General features: G+C 37.8%; 2 non-coding genes and 1 pseudogene across 2 annotated transcripts; all 3 read left to right on the forward strand.

Annotated features, from left to right (window-relative positions):
* The first annotated feature begins 3783 nt into the window (after window positions 1-3783).
* LOC135962898 (small subunit ribosomal RNA) lies at window positions 3784-5770 on the forward strand. The gene has a single exon (XR_010576739.1). It is a non-coding gene; the product is annotated as a small subunit ribosomal RNA (ribosomal RNA).
* Window positions 5771-6392: 622 nt separating this feature from the next.
* LOC135962982 (5.8S ribosomal RNA) lies at window positions 6393-6572 on the forward strand. The gene has a single exon (XR_010576792.1). It is a non-coding gene; the product is annotated as a 5.8S ribosomal RNA (ribosomal RNA).
* A 330-nt stretch (window positions 6573-6902) lies between these two features.
* LOC135962939 (large subunit ribosomal RNA) overlaps window positions 6903-15000 on the forward strand; it is an 11506-nt pseudogene continuing 3408 nt past the window's right edge.

The following is a 15000-nucleotide window of genomic DNA, read 5'->3' on the forward strand; positions in this document are numbered from 1 at the left end:
TTATACAAATAATAAATAAGAATATTTTGAAAATTGAATGTGTGAAAAGAAATTAACTAAATAATAAAAATATTTTTCTTAACAATGTTTTGAAAAATTTCATTCTGCCAAGTGCTCTGAATGTCAATGTGAAGAAATTCGAGTAAGCGCGTTTAAACGGCTGTATTAAATATTAAGATCATAAGGAGGTAGCCAAATACCTCGTCATACAAATAGTGATGATGAATATGAATGGTTTAACTAGTTTTACTCTAATTTTAACAAAATCGAGTAAGCAGCTCATGATGTTTTGATATTGAATGGATTAAACACTAGATTATTTATTATACAAATAATAAATGAGAATATTTTGAAAATTGAATGTGTGAAAAGAAATTAACTAAATAATAAATATTTTTCTTAACAATGTTTTGAAAAATTTCATTCTGCCAAGTGCTCTGAATGTCAATGTGAAGAAATTCGAGTAAGCGCGTTTAAACGGCTGTATTAAATATTAAGATCATAAGAGAGAGGTAGCCAAATACCTCGTCATCATACAAATAGTGATGATGAATATGAATGGTTTAACTAGTTTTACTCTAATGTTAACAAAATCGAGTAAGCAGCTCATGATGTTTTGATATTGAATGGATTAAACACTAGATTCTTTATTATACAAATAATAAAGAAGAATATTTTGAAAATTGAATGTGTGAAAAGAAATTAACTAAATAATAAATATTTTTCTTAACAATGTTTTGAAAAATTTTATTCTGCCCATAAATAAATTTTAGAGTAAAACTACTTTGAATTTTTTCATTGTCGCTTAATAATGAGGTACTGAGCCATTATTTGTTTTTTAAACGGCTGTAGCAAATATTAAGATCATAAGGTAGCCAAATACCTCGTCATACAAATAGTGATGATGAATATGAATGGTTTAACTAGTTTTACTCTAATGTTAACAAAATCGAGTAAGCAGCTCATGATGTTTTGATATTGAATGGATTAAACACTAGATTCTTTATTATACAAATAATAAATAAGAATATTTTGAAAATTGAATGTGTGAAAAGAAATTAACTAAATAATAAATATTTTTCTTAACAATGTTTTGAAAAATTTCATTCTGCCAAGTGCTCTGAATGTCAATGTGAAGAAATTCGAGTAAGCGTGGTTGATGAGATGAAAAAATTTATTACAAAAAAAAAAAATGATGGCTCAGTTCATCATTATTAAGCGATAATGAAAAAATACAAAGTAGTTTTACTCTAAAATTTATTACAAAAAAAAAAAATGATGGCTCAGTTCATCATTATTAAGCGATAATGAAAAAGTAGTTTTACTCTAAAATTTATTACAAAAAAAAAAAATGATGGCTCAGTTCATCATTATTAAGCGATAATGAAAAAATACAAAGTAGTGTTACTCTAAAATTTATTACAAAAAAAAAAAATGATGGCTCCGCTATGTCATTATTAAGCGACAATGAAAAAATACAAAGTAGTTTTACTCTAATGCTGACAAAAATTTGATTCTGTCCAGTGCTCTGAATGTTGTCAATGTGAAGAAATTTCAGTAAGCGCTGTTGAACGGCGGCATTAAATATTAAGGTCTTAAGTTAGACAAAGTCCTCATCATCGAATTAGTGATGCATATGAATGGATTAACGAGATTCCTACTGTCCCTATATTTAAAAAAAAAATGTTGACTCTCATCACCACATCATTATGAAAAAATTTAATAAAATATTGGCTCATCACATTATTGTGAAGAAAATAATAAAATATTGGCTCATCCTATCATTATGAAGTAAAAAAAAGAAAAATACTGAGTAGTTTCATTCTAATTTCAAAGTAGAAAAATTTATTTAAAAAAAATGTTGGCTCTCATCGCCACATCATTGTGAAAAAAGAAAAAATATTGGCTCACACATCATTATTAAGCGATAAAAATAACGATAGAGTAGTTTTACTCTAATGCTTACACAAAAATGTGATACTGTAAGCGCGGTTGAACGGCGGAATTAAATATTAACGTCATTAGGTAGACAAAGTTCTCGTCATCTAATTAGTGACACATATGAATGGATTAACGAGTTTCCTACTGTCCCTAGGAAAATTATACTGTCCCTTGTTTGCTGATGATAGATGTATTAAAATTATTTAGTTTTACTCTACTCTATTACTTATACACAAAAATGTTGTTTGCTAATGAGATGAATGTATAGATGGATGGATGTATGTATTAAAATTATTTAGTTTTACTCCTCTACTAATAATAACAATACTACTACACAAAACAAAACAAAATATAAAATGTATTGTGGATTTAATAAAATCTATAATGATTTTCCTTTATAATAGTACCAAAAATAATAAAGAAAAGTTAAATTGTTATACAAATTTGTTAAATTTGTGAAAATAATACTATTTATTAGTTAAATGTTATAAATTGAAAAAAATGTGGACTAAAATCTATAATGATTTTCATACAAAATCCCAAAAATAATAAAGAAAAGTATATTTTTCATACAAATTTTTACAATTTAAGGAAATATTTCATAAAATAATAAAATTTTTGAAAAAATCGAAAATTTTTTATTTTGAAATATTGAACAATTTGAAAAGAAAATCTATTTAGATGTTGATATTAGTTCATATTGTATGAAATTTCTTAAAAAATTATCAAAATCGATAAAATTTTATTTTAATTTTTCTTACTTTTGTAAGTTAGGGAAATAGAAATTTTGAAATTTTGAAATTTCAAAAAAAAAAAATCTACAATTTTAGAAAATTTAAAAATTTTTTTTATCCAAAAATTAGTAATAATTCGTACGATTCATAATCAAAAAGAAAATTTCAAAAAAGTTGCTTAGAACTCAAGATATACAATTTTAAAGTTTCGGAAAACGAAATTGGCGGGGAAGTTGTATGTAACTATCTCTATATACTCTTGACATAAAATGCAGAGATACTAAATATTCACACAAAACATCAAAAATACTAATATACGGTGTGTTAAAATTGATTTAAGAATGAAAATCGAATGCGAATGATGATATTGTGCAAGAATGTTACAACGTGAATGTTGGAACTATTTGCTTGTTTTTTATATTGTGTATTGAGGTTTTTAAATATCTATTTTATTATTTGCGTTGAATATATGTGGTATAGTATTTTGTGTGTGGGGAGAGCAATGAAAACTTTTTTTAGTTTATTTGCCGCTAACGATGAATCTATTTAAGTTTGTCGACAAATTTTTTTAGTTTGTTGATTGAACTGTATAGTTATTCGTGTTAGTGTAATTATTTATTTTATTTTTTTTTTATAATTTTAATTTTTCTTTATTGAAATATTAAAATTAATTTTTATTCAATGTGCTAAAATTATTTATGATGCTTTGGTCTCTAGAACAAGAATTTTTTTATATTCTTGGGGATTTCAATATTTGCATTGGTAAATTTATTTTGTTAAAATCGAATAAAGAAAAATAAGTATTTTCTTAGTTTTTTTTATATAAGATTTTTTTGGTGAAGATTTTTTGGTGTTTTTCAAAAATGTATAAAATGTAAAAATGAAATATGAATGAAATGTAATTCTTAATTGCATATCAAAAAATATCATATATATTGAAAAATATTATATGATGCAATGTGAAATAAATGATAATAGAACAATATATTGTTTAAAAATCAAGAACAGTGAATTTGGAATGACGAATATGACGCGATAAAAAGCTGATTTTCGTTAAATTTCTTTTCAACTAAAACCAATTGAAAACAAATAATATAAATAAAACATTATTCTGGTTGATCCTGCCAGTAGTTATATGCTTGTCTCAAAGATTAAGCCATGCATGTCTAAGTACACACGAATTAAAAGTGAAACCGCAAAAGGCTCATTATATCAGTTATGGTTCCTTAGATCGTTAACAGTTACTTGGATAACTGTGGTAATTCTAGAGCTAATACATGCAATATAAATACGGACCTTTGGGACGTATGCTTTTATTAGGCTAAAACCAAGCGATCGCAAGATCGTTATTATGGTTGAACTCTAGATAACTTGCTGATCGTATGGTCTTGTACCGACGACAGATCTTTCAAATGTCTGCCCTATCAACTTTTGATGGTAGTATCTAGGACTACCATGGTTGCAACGGGTAACGGGGAATCAGGGTTCGATTCCGGAGAGGGAGCCTGAGAAACGGCTACCACATCTAAGGAAGGCAGCAGGCGCGTAAATTACCCACTCCCAGCTCGGGGAGGTAGTGACGAAAAATAACAATACAGGACTCATATTAGAGGCCCTGTAATTGGAATGAGTACACTTTAAATCCTTTAACAAGGACCTATTGGAGGGCAAGTCTGGTGCCAGCAGCCGCGGTAACTCCAGCTCCAATAGCGTATATTAAAGTTGTTGCGGTTAAAACGTTCGTAGTTGAACTTGTGCTTCATACGGGTAGTACAACTATAATTGTAGTTTGTACTGTACCTTATGTATGTAAGCGTATTACCGGTGGAGTTCTTATATGTATTAAATACTTGTATTTGTGCATATTCCTCCTATTTAAACCTGCTTCAGTGCTCTTCATCGAGTGTTGTTGTGGGCCGGTACAATTACTTTGAACAAATTAGAGTGCTTAAAGCAGGCTCCAAATGCCTGAATATTTTGTGCATGGAATAATGAAATAAGACCTCTGTTCTACTTTCATTGGTTTTTAGATCAAGAGGTAATGATTAATAGAAGCAGTTTGGGGGCATTAGTATTACGACGCGAGAGGTGAAATTCTTGGACCGTCGTAAGACTAACTTAAGCGAAAGCATTTGCCAAAGATGTTTTCATTAATCAAGAACGAAAGTTAGAGGTTCGAAGGCGATCAGATACCGCCCTAGTTCTAACCATAAACGATGCCAGCTAGCAATTGGGTGTAGCTACTATCATGGCTCTCTCAGTCGCTTCCCGGGAAACCAAAGCTTTTGGGCTCCGGGGGAAGTATGGTTGCAAAGCTGAAACTTAAAGGAATTGACGGAAGGGCACCACCAGGAGTGGAGCCTGCGGCTTAATTTGACTCAACACGGGAAAACTTACCAGGTCCGAACATAAGTGTGTAAGACAGATTGATAGCTCTTTCTCGAATCTATGGGTGGTGGTGCATGGCCGTTCTTAGTTCGTGGAGTGATTTGTCTGGTTAATTCCGATAACGAACGAGACTCAAATATATTAAATAGATGCTTTCAGGATTATGGTGTTTGAAGCTTTTGTAGCCTTCATTCATGAGTGCAGTAAAATGTGTGAGTGTTTGAATGTGTTTATGAAAGTGGAGCCGTACCTGTTGGTTTGTCCCATTATAAGGACACTAGCTTCTTAAATGGACAAATTGCGTCTAGCAATAATGAGATTGAGCAATAACAGGTCTGTGATGCCCTTAGATGTCCTGGGCTGCACGCGCGCTGCAATGAAAGTATCAACGTGTATTTCCTAGACCGAGAGGTCCGGGTAAACCGCTGAACCACTTTCATGCTTGGGATTGTGAACTGAAACTGTTCACATGAACTTGGAATTCCCAGTAAGTGTGAGTCATTAACTCGCATTGATTACGTCCCTGCCCTTTGTACACACCGCCCGTCGCTACTACCGATTGAATTATTTAGTGAGGTCTCCGGACGTGATCACTGTAACGCCTTGTGTGTTACGGTTGTTTCGCAAAAGTTGACCGAACTTGATTATTTAGAGGAAGTAAAAGTCGTAACAAGGTTTCCGTAGGTGAACCTGCGGAAGGATCATTAATGTGTTCCTAACCGATAAAAAAATTTTTTTTATATATTTATATATAAAAAATATTAATAAAAAAAAAAACATAATGCCCTTTAAAAAAAAAGGCTAATAAAAATAAAATTAAAAATATTTAAATATTTTTTTTTTATAAAAAAAAAGAGAAAAACACTAAAAGTGTTATTGAAAGAAAAACTCTTTAATAATAAAATAATATTATATTTAATAATATTATAAAAAAAGTCGTTGGAAATTATATATATATATAATATATTTTCTTTTATTCTCTTTTATTAAAAAAAGATGTACTGATTTATGAACTTAAATCATACATTGGATGGGAATATTTGAAATATATATAATATATTCATTTTAGTGTACTGGCAATACAATTTATTGTATATCCATACATTGCATAAAAATTAAACTCACAATTATAGTTGTACTTGTATACAAGTTAAAAAAAATTGTTCTTTCTAAAAGAACTAAGATATTCGCAACAAACTTTGTGGTATGTTTTAAAATTAAAAAAAATATTATTGAAGGAATTGATATATGCCAATTTGGTTTGGTGTATTTTTGATTTCTTTCAATAAACAAATTTATGAATTGCTATTTAAACAAAAATAAATATATCACTCTAAGCGGTGGATCACTTGGCTCATGGGTCGATGAAGAACGCAGCAAACTGTGCGTCATCGTGTGAACTGCAGGACACATGAACATCGACATTTTGAACGCATATCGCAGTCCATGCTGTAAGGTACTTTAATTTATAATTAGAGTGCTGCTTGGACTACATATGGTTGAGGGTTGTAAGACTATGCTAAATAAGTTGCTTTAAAAATCTTTTATATATTTAATATGTAAAATTTTTTAAAAGCACATGTTGTATTACTGGATATTCTACTATATTCATAATACTAAAAGTTAAAGATACAAAACCTCTAACGAATAAAATCAGAGTATTTAATATTATATATTTTATATTCATTTTTTTATTGAGGAAGGTCTAGCATAAAATATTTTTTTATGAAACTAGGATTGCCTCTCTATTAAAAAGAATTTTTTATTTAAACAGAAAATAAAAGAAATGATTTCTATTTGTGGTTTTGATATTTTATGATTTAAAAAATTTTTTTATTACAACCTCAACTCATATGGGATTACCCCCTGAATTTAAGCATATTAATGAGGGGAGGAAAAGAAACTAACAAGGATTTTCTTAGTAGCGGCGAGCGAAAAGAAAATAGTTCAGCACTAAGTCACTTTGTCTTTATGGCAAATGTGAGATGCAGTGTATGGAATGTCAAATTTCTAGTATGAGAAATTAACGATTTAAGTCCTTCTTAAATGAGACCATTTACCCAAAGAGGGTGCCAGGCCCGTATAACGTTAATGATTACTAGATGGCATTTCCAAAGAGTCGTGTTGCTTGATAGTGCAGCACTAAGTGGGTGGTAAACTCCATCTAAAACTAAATATAACCATGAGACCGATAGTAAACAAGTACCGTGAGGGAAAGTTGAAAAGAACTCTGAATAGAGAGTTAAATAGTACGTGAAACTGCTTAGAGGTTAAGCCCGATGAACCTGAATATCCGTTATGGAAAATTCATCTTTATGATTTTAATATTTATAATATTATAATAATGGTGTGCATTTTTTCTATAAAGGACATTGTAATCTATTAACATAAATATATTTATCATAAGATCATTTGCTTAAGTTTATTCAAATTATTTTGCTTGCATTTTAATATCGAATAAATGCTTTTGATTTGATAAAGTGTTGATAGATTTATTATATATAGTGCTTAAATATTTATATTTTATAATAGCATATTGATCATTGATCTTTATGTTTATTATATGCACTTATATGATTAACAATGCGAAAGATTCAGGATACCTTCGGGACCCGTCTTGAAACACGGACCAAGGAGTCTAACATATTTGCAAGTTATTGGGAATAAAAACCTAATAGCGTAATTAACATAACTTAATTTAATGGGATTAGTTTTTAGCCTATTTATAGTCTATTAATTCAATCCCGGGGCGTTCTATACAGTTATGTATAATAGTATTTATATTATTTATACCTCTAACTAGAGCGTACCTTGAGCATATATGCTGTGACCCGAAAGATGGTGAACTATACTTGATCAGGTTGAAGTCAGGGGAAACCCTGATGGAAGACCGAAACAGTTCTGACGTGCAAATCGATTGTCAGAATTGAGTATAGGGGCGAAAGACCAATCGAACCATCTAGTAGCTGGTTCCCTCCGAAGTTTCCCTCAGGATAGCTGGTGCATTTAAAAATTATGTAAAATAATCTTATCTGGTAAAGCGAATGATTAGAGGCCTTAGGGTCGAAACGATCTTAACCTATTCTCAAACTTTAAATGGGTAAGAACCTCACCTTTCTTGGTATGAAGGTAGTGGTTGTGATATAATGTGCCCAGTGGGCCACTTTTGGTAAGCAGAACTGGCGCTGTGGGATGAACCAAACGTAATGTTACGGTGCCCAAATTAACAACTCATGCAGATACCATGAAAGGCGTTGGTTGCTTAAAACAGCAGGACGGTGGACATGGAAGTCGTAATCCGCTAAGGAGTGTGTAACAACTCACCTGCCGAAGCAACTAGCCCTTAAAATGGATGGCGCTTAAGTTGTATACCTATACATTACCGCTAAAGTAAATGGTTTATGTTCAATTTCGGTTGGATTATAAACTTTGAAACTTTAGTGAGTAGGAGGGTACAATGGTGAGCATAGAAGTGTTTGGCGTAAGCCTGCATGGAGCTGCCATTGGTACAGATCTTGGTGGTAGTAGCAAATAATCGAATGAGACCTTGGAGGACTGAAGTGGAGAAGGGTTTCGTGTGAACAGTGGTTGATCACGAGTTAGTCGGTCCTAAGTTTAAGGCGAAAGCCGAAAATTTTCAAGTTATAATGAAAAGGAAGTAAAATTGCTTAGTAATTAAACACTTGAATAATTTTGAACGAAAGGGAATACGGTTCCAATTCCGTAACCTGTTGAGTATCCGTTTGTTATTAAATATGGGCCTTGTGCTCATCCTGGCAACAGGAACGACCATAAAGAAGCCGTCGAGAGGTATCGGAAGAGTTTTCTTTTCTGTTTTATAGTCGTACTACCATGGAAGTCTTTCGAAGAGAGATATGGTAGATGGACTAGAAGAGCATGACATTTACTGTTGTGTCGATATTTTCTCCTCGGACCTTGAAAATTTATGGTGGGGTCACGCAAACTTCTCAACAGGCCGTACCAATATCCGCAGCTGGTCTCCAAGGTGAAGAGTCTCTAGTCGATAGAATAATGTAGGTAAGGGAAGTCGGCAAATTAGATCCGTAACTTCGGGATAAGGATTGGCTCTGAAGATTGAGATAGTCGGGCTTGATTGGGAAGCAATAACATGGTTTATGTACTCGTTCTGGGTAAATAGAGATTCTCGGATCTTGTTCCCCGGATAGTAGTTACGTAGCCAATTGTGGAACTTTCTTGCTAAAATTTTTAGGGAATTATCGCAAGATATATTCCTTTTAAATTATAACGACTATCAATTAACAATCAATTCAGAACTGGCACGGACTTGGGGAATCCGACTGTCTAATTAAAACAAAGCATTGTGATGGCCCTAGCGGGTGTTGACACAATGTGATTTCTGCCCAGTGCTCTGAATGTCAAAGTGAAGAAATTCAAGTAAGCGCGGGTAAACGGCGGGAGTAACTATGACTCCCATAAGAGCACTGAAGAGGACCGAAGAGTGGAAATACCTAGGTGTGACTTTCACCGCAGAAGGCAGAACTAAGGTGGATTTGAAGAGAAGAGAGAGAGAAGTTAGATCGGCTCACAAGAGCACCCCTAAAACCACAGCAGAGGTTGTTTGCACTTAGATCGGTATTGATACCTCAACTTTATCATGTACTGACCCTCGGGAACGTTATGATTGGTTGCTTAAGGGGTATCGATAGGACAATTAGGGCCTACTTACGAAAATGGCTCAGCTTGCCAGACGATGTTCCAATCGCGTACTTCCATGCTTCCGTGGAGGATGGCGGTCTGGGCATTGTGGCGCTTAGGTGGCAAGCACCGCTGTTGAGACTTAAGCGTCTACAAGAATTACAATTACCACTCCCAAGTGGGATTGTTTCTGTGGATACTTTCGTTGCTTCAGAGGTCGCCAAAGTTGAAAGACGTTTAGATACAGGAGAAGTTAGGATCCTAAGCAAGGGGGATTTAAAAGCTTTCTGGGCAGATCGCTTGTACAAATCTTTTGATGGGCGTGGTTTACTACATAGTAGTGATCACAAACAAGCCCAACGTTGGATAAGGGAACCGACTAGACTTTTGTCTGGAAGGGACTTTATCAATTGTATAAAGTTGCGTATTAATGCGCTCCCTACACGTTCAAGATGTACCCGTGGGAGGACATCAGATCGAAAGTGCCGTGCAGGATGTGATGCTCAGGAAACTTTGAATCATATAGTTCAGGGATGTTTTAGAACGAAAAGGGATAGGACGAATAGACACGATAGTGTAGTTAAATTTATGGGAAGGAGTCTGAGGGCTAAAGGACTTCAGGTTGTAGTAGAAGATCAATTGCAAACAACCTCTGGGATCAGGAAACCTGACATTGCGGTTTTAAAAGGGGAAAAGATCTATGTGCTTGACGCACAGGTCGTTACAGATGGTCGTGATTTGTCTAATATGCACAAGGAAAAGACGGACAAATACAATACACAGGGCGTTATTAGGGCACTGACAGAAAAATACGGACGCAACCAGGTGCAATTTTGCGCAATAACACTTAATTGGAGAGGAGTTTGGTCTAGGGATTCAGTGAATAGGTTAGTTGAGTGGGGGTTGTTAGGGAAGAGGGAAACCGCTTTAATTAGTACTAGAGTTATGATAGGAGGTATTATATCGCACAGAAGGTTCATGGGGTCTCGCAGCAATAGATCGGGTATCGGTTAGGTTAGCATACCGTTTCACCATTTTTTTGACTCCTGTAGGCATCTCTTATGAGGTGTCTCCAGGAATTTTTGTTTTATTTTGACTAAGTTAAAGTAAATTACGTGCAGCCTGCGGGATCGGGCTTAATTTAGGACAGCTCTACCTAGTCCGGACTAGGTTAGTACGGACACCGCCTCTCGTTTCCGTCGAGGCAAGGTCACTCCTTGATCGGGGAGGAGTGGGTGTGAGTTTGGTGGGTTCGATCGTAAAAAAAAAATAGCCAAATGCCTCGTCATCTAATTAGTGACGCGCATGAATGGATTAACGAGATTCCTACTGTCCCTATCTACTCACTTTTGCTGTGACTGCCGTTGAGTACGGACGTGTTTTTATAAGCGTAAGTTTCGGGTGTAATTTTTCGAGTGAAAAGTTTAAATAGTGAAGTGAGCGATAGTGATTATAAAAGCTGGAACTCTGAGGATTTCGGAAATATTCGTATTTTTGAAATCGGTTGAAGGATTGAAAAGATATAGGCGGATGAAAAATCGGCCTATAAACTTTAAAACGTGTGTGACTTTTGTAGATAGTGCGTGTGTGTGTACAATTGTAAGTAAGAAAAGTTGAGACTCCGCTGGCAAAAGTTGAGACTCCGCTGACAAAGTGTCTCAAGGCCAATCTCCGGCGGCTTTTTTCGGTGTTGCCATACGGCGAGTGTGTGTGTCGGTGCTGCCACTTGTAACTGGTAATACAGTTCATAGTGGTAATACGGTTCGGGTAACACGGTTCGGGTAATACAGTGCGGGTAATACAGTGCGGGTAAGGCAGTGCGGGTAAGGCAGTGCGGTCGGTAAGTCGATAAGTCGACGAAAACCGCATTGGTAAGGCAGTGCGAAACTGCATTGGTAATAGTGTCCACTTCCGGTCGGTAACGCAGTTCACATCCGGTTTTGGTTCGACCATTTCCGGTTTGTGTCTCCGCTAAGTGGTGTGTGTCCGTGCTACTTTGTGTTTTGGTGTCTTGGCTATTAGGGCAATTCACATTTTTTGCTGACAGATAGTAGGGAGTTCCTATAAATTGGAAATTTTTTCTGATTTGTGTCTTTTGGTACTATTTTTATCGTTTTTTTTTTTTATTGTTTTTTTTTTTTTTTTCTTCGAGTTTTTCTAGTTTCATACCATGCCTCCGGCTGGTAAGAGGAAAGGCGAGAAGGCGAAGCCTAGGGGTGACGCGTCGGATACCGCCACTGACGACGTGATGTTTGTGCCCCCAGTTGCCGTACCTAAAGTGCGGCATTCTGAGAGTGAGGTTTCGGGTACGGAGGTGGAGGTGGAGGACTCTGGGAGCAAACGGTTTAAACCGGGGTCTCCCAAGTCGAAGCGTGCTGCTACTGCTGTTTCAGCTGTATATGTTGCTCCTTCTGCTGCTGATGAAGTGATGGGGTCTGCTGAAGACAACACCACCAACAGGTCGAGGAGGAAGAAGAGGGCTACCACTGCCTCTTCTGATTATGTGGGGGAGCTTAAGGAGGTCACCAGGGACCTTACGCAGGTCATGCTGGAGCCAGGTGTTGATGTGGTGCTGGCCAAGAAGGTAATCGAAGTATCATCGAGATATGAGGAGCTTCTTATGCGTCTCATGCTAGATAATGAGCGGCTTAGAGGACGATTGGATGCTGTCGGGACAACCCAGATGCCGCCGCCAATGTTGCCTGTTCCCCGGCATTCTGCCCGGGCACCCGTAGCTGTGGCTGCTAATTCTGCGGCTGTTCTTCCGGCGGTACCGAAGCCAGTGGAGACCTGGTCGGTTGTTGTTCGTGGTAAGGGCGGTGCAACCTCTAAGGAAGTAATGAGGAAGGTCGAGCAGGAGGTCGGCCCCACGTTGGGTGTTCGGGTTCACGAGTTGCGGCCTATGCGAGATGGCGGAGCGGTCATTCGGACCCCGTCGGTAGCGGAAAGGGAGAAGGTAGCGAAGAATACTAAGTTTGGTGAGGTAGGGTTGGAGGTGTCGGTGAGAGACAAGCTCGGGCCAAGGATCGTCGTGCAGCGAGTTCATCCGGAGATTACCCCGGATGAATTTATGACGGAGCTGTACGAGATGAATCTGAAGCAGGTGATGTCCGAGGAAGTCTTTAAACGGAGCGTTCGTCTGGTGACTGGCCCTTGGAAGCCTAATGGCAGCCCGGTAAACGTCGTACTTGAGGGCAATACTGATACTTTGCAGCAATTGCTTGATATCGGAAGGTGCTACGTGAAATGGTTTTCATTTACGGTACGACGACACGACGCAGTCCCCAGCTGCTTTAGATGCCTGGGTTTCGACCATATGGTACGGGACTGCAGGATGAAGACTGATGTCTGTCGCTTATGTGGCACGGCCGGCCACTTAGCCTCACGCTGCCAGAATGAGGTGAGATGCAGGAACTGTGCCTTTAAGGGGCTTCCGGCTGGGCATCTGATGATGTCTGCAGCCTGCCCGGTATACAGCGCCATTGTTGCCAAGGCGAACGCACGCCATTAATATGGAGGGTACAGATTTGAAAATCTTGCAGCTTAACTGCCAGCGGGCATATTCGGTGATTTGCGAACTAGGTCAAGCGATGTACAACCTGAATGCGACTTTTGCACTCGTGCAGGAGCCGTATGTCACGGATGGTCACATCAGGGGTTTGCCGGGGGGTATGCGAGCGTTTACGGACTTGGGGGGCAACGCCGCTATTATAATTAAGGACAGTTACATTAACTGTACGGTTATGAGTAGGAGTGATTGGGGAGTCTGCGTTAGCGTAGAGGGCGGTTTTGGTAGAATGCTACTGACAAGCATCTACTGTAGGTTTGGGGGGCCTCTTGAACCCTATTTAGGGTACATGGATTCGGTACTACTACTGGATAGTAGTTCACCTATAATCCTTGGTTTAGACGCAAATGCATGCTCTCGCATGTGGTTCTCTAAGATGGGCGGGAATACTTCTGCTCATCAGAACTACTTGCGAGGTGTCATGCTTAGTGAATGGCTGGTCACAAAGCGGTTCATTGTCCTCAATGAGCCTAGTGAGATGTACACTTTTGATGGTCCAAGAGGATGTAGTGACATTGACGTGACGTTAGCCAATATGGGGGCAATGACAGAATACCGTTTTAGCTGGAAGATTAGGGATGACTTTGGTGTGAGTGATCATAGTCTCATTGAGATTGTGGTCTCCCACCAACGGGCAACGGACGGGACGTACCTACCACGCAAGTGGAAACTACGCGACGTCAATTGGGATAACTATGCTGACGCATTTCGGTGGGCAGCGTTGGATGTTCCAATTGACGACTTTAGGGCACTTACTATTGACAGTCAAGTCAGCCTGATAGATCGGTGGATGTGTACCACTAATGATACTCTCCTTGGTCGTTGTCGCAAGACTCGTCAGGGAGGGGTCAGGTGGTGGACTCGCGAGCTGGATCTGATGCGGAGGAGCGTTCGTCGTCTCAGGAAGCGATTCCAGAGGGGAAGGCGCTCTAATGCAGGAGATCTGGTGCAGCGAAAAGCTGACTATCTGGCTGCCTTGAGAGTCTACAAGGACAGAATCGTGAGTGTGAAGGAGGACGAGTGGCGTACTTTCGTACAGGACAACAGGGATGACCCCTGGGGTAAGGTTTACCGTATCCTTAGGGGTAGACGGCAACAGGCGGACTTGTCGGGTCTTCGGGTTGGTAACACAACGTTGCTGACGTGGAGACAGTGCACGGACGCCTTGCTTGAGACTTTCTTTCCGGGGGCGGAATCGGCTGATCATCTTCCCTATGGGGAGATGATTAGTCCTCCGCCACTGGAAAGAATGGAAGTTGATGATAGCATATACCGAGTCAAAAGTAGGAAATCTCCGGGTATTGATGGTATGACTGGAGAGATGTGTAAAAGCATCTGGAAGGCCATACCGGAATATCTGGAGTCAGTCTTTGGGAGGTGTATCAGTGAGGGCTATTTCCCTGAGGCTTGGAAGCAGGCTAAAGTTGTGGTGCTCCTGAAGTCGCCCGATAAAGTGAGGAGTGATCCACGCTCATATCGGGGTATCAGCCTCCTTCCGGTACTTGGAAAAGTGCTGGAAAGGATGATGGTATATAGACTGAGGGAGTCCTACAATGAGGTGGCTTCTGAGTTTCAGTTCGGATTTAAAGAGGGGAAATCTGTTGAGGACGCGTGGCACCATGTCAAGTCTAGCGTTGTAAACTCTGCAAGCAAATATGTCCTTGGCATATTTGTTGATTTTAAGGGTGCGTT

The sequence above is a fragment of the Calliphora vicina genome, chromosome X (genome assembly GCF_958450345.1).
Source record: "Calliphora vicina chromosome X, idCalVici1.1, whole genome shotgun sequence".
Classification (NCBI taxonomy): domain Eukaryota; kingdom Metazoa; phylum Arthropoda; class Insecta; order Diptera; family Calliphoridae; genus Calliphora; species Calliphora vicina.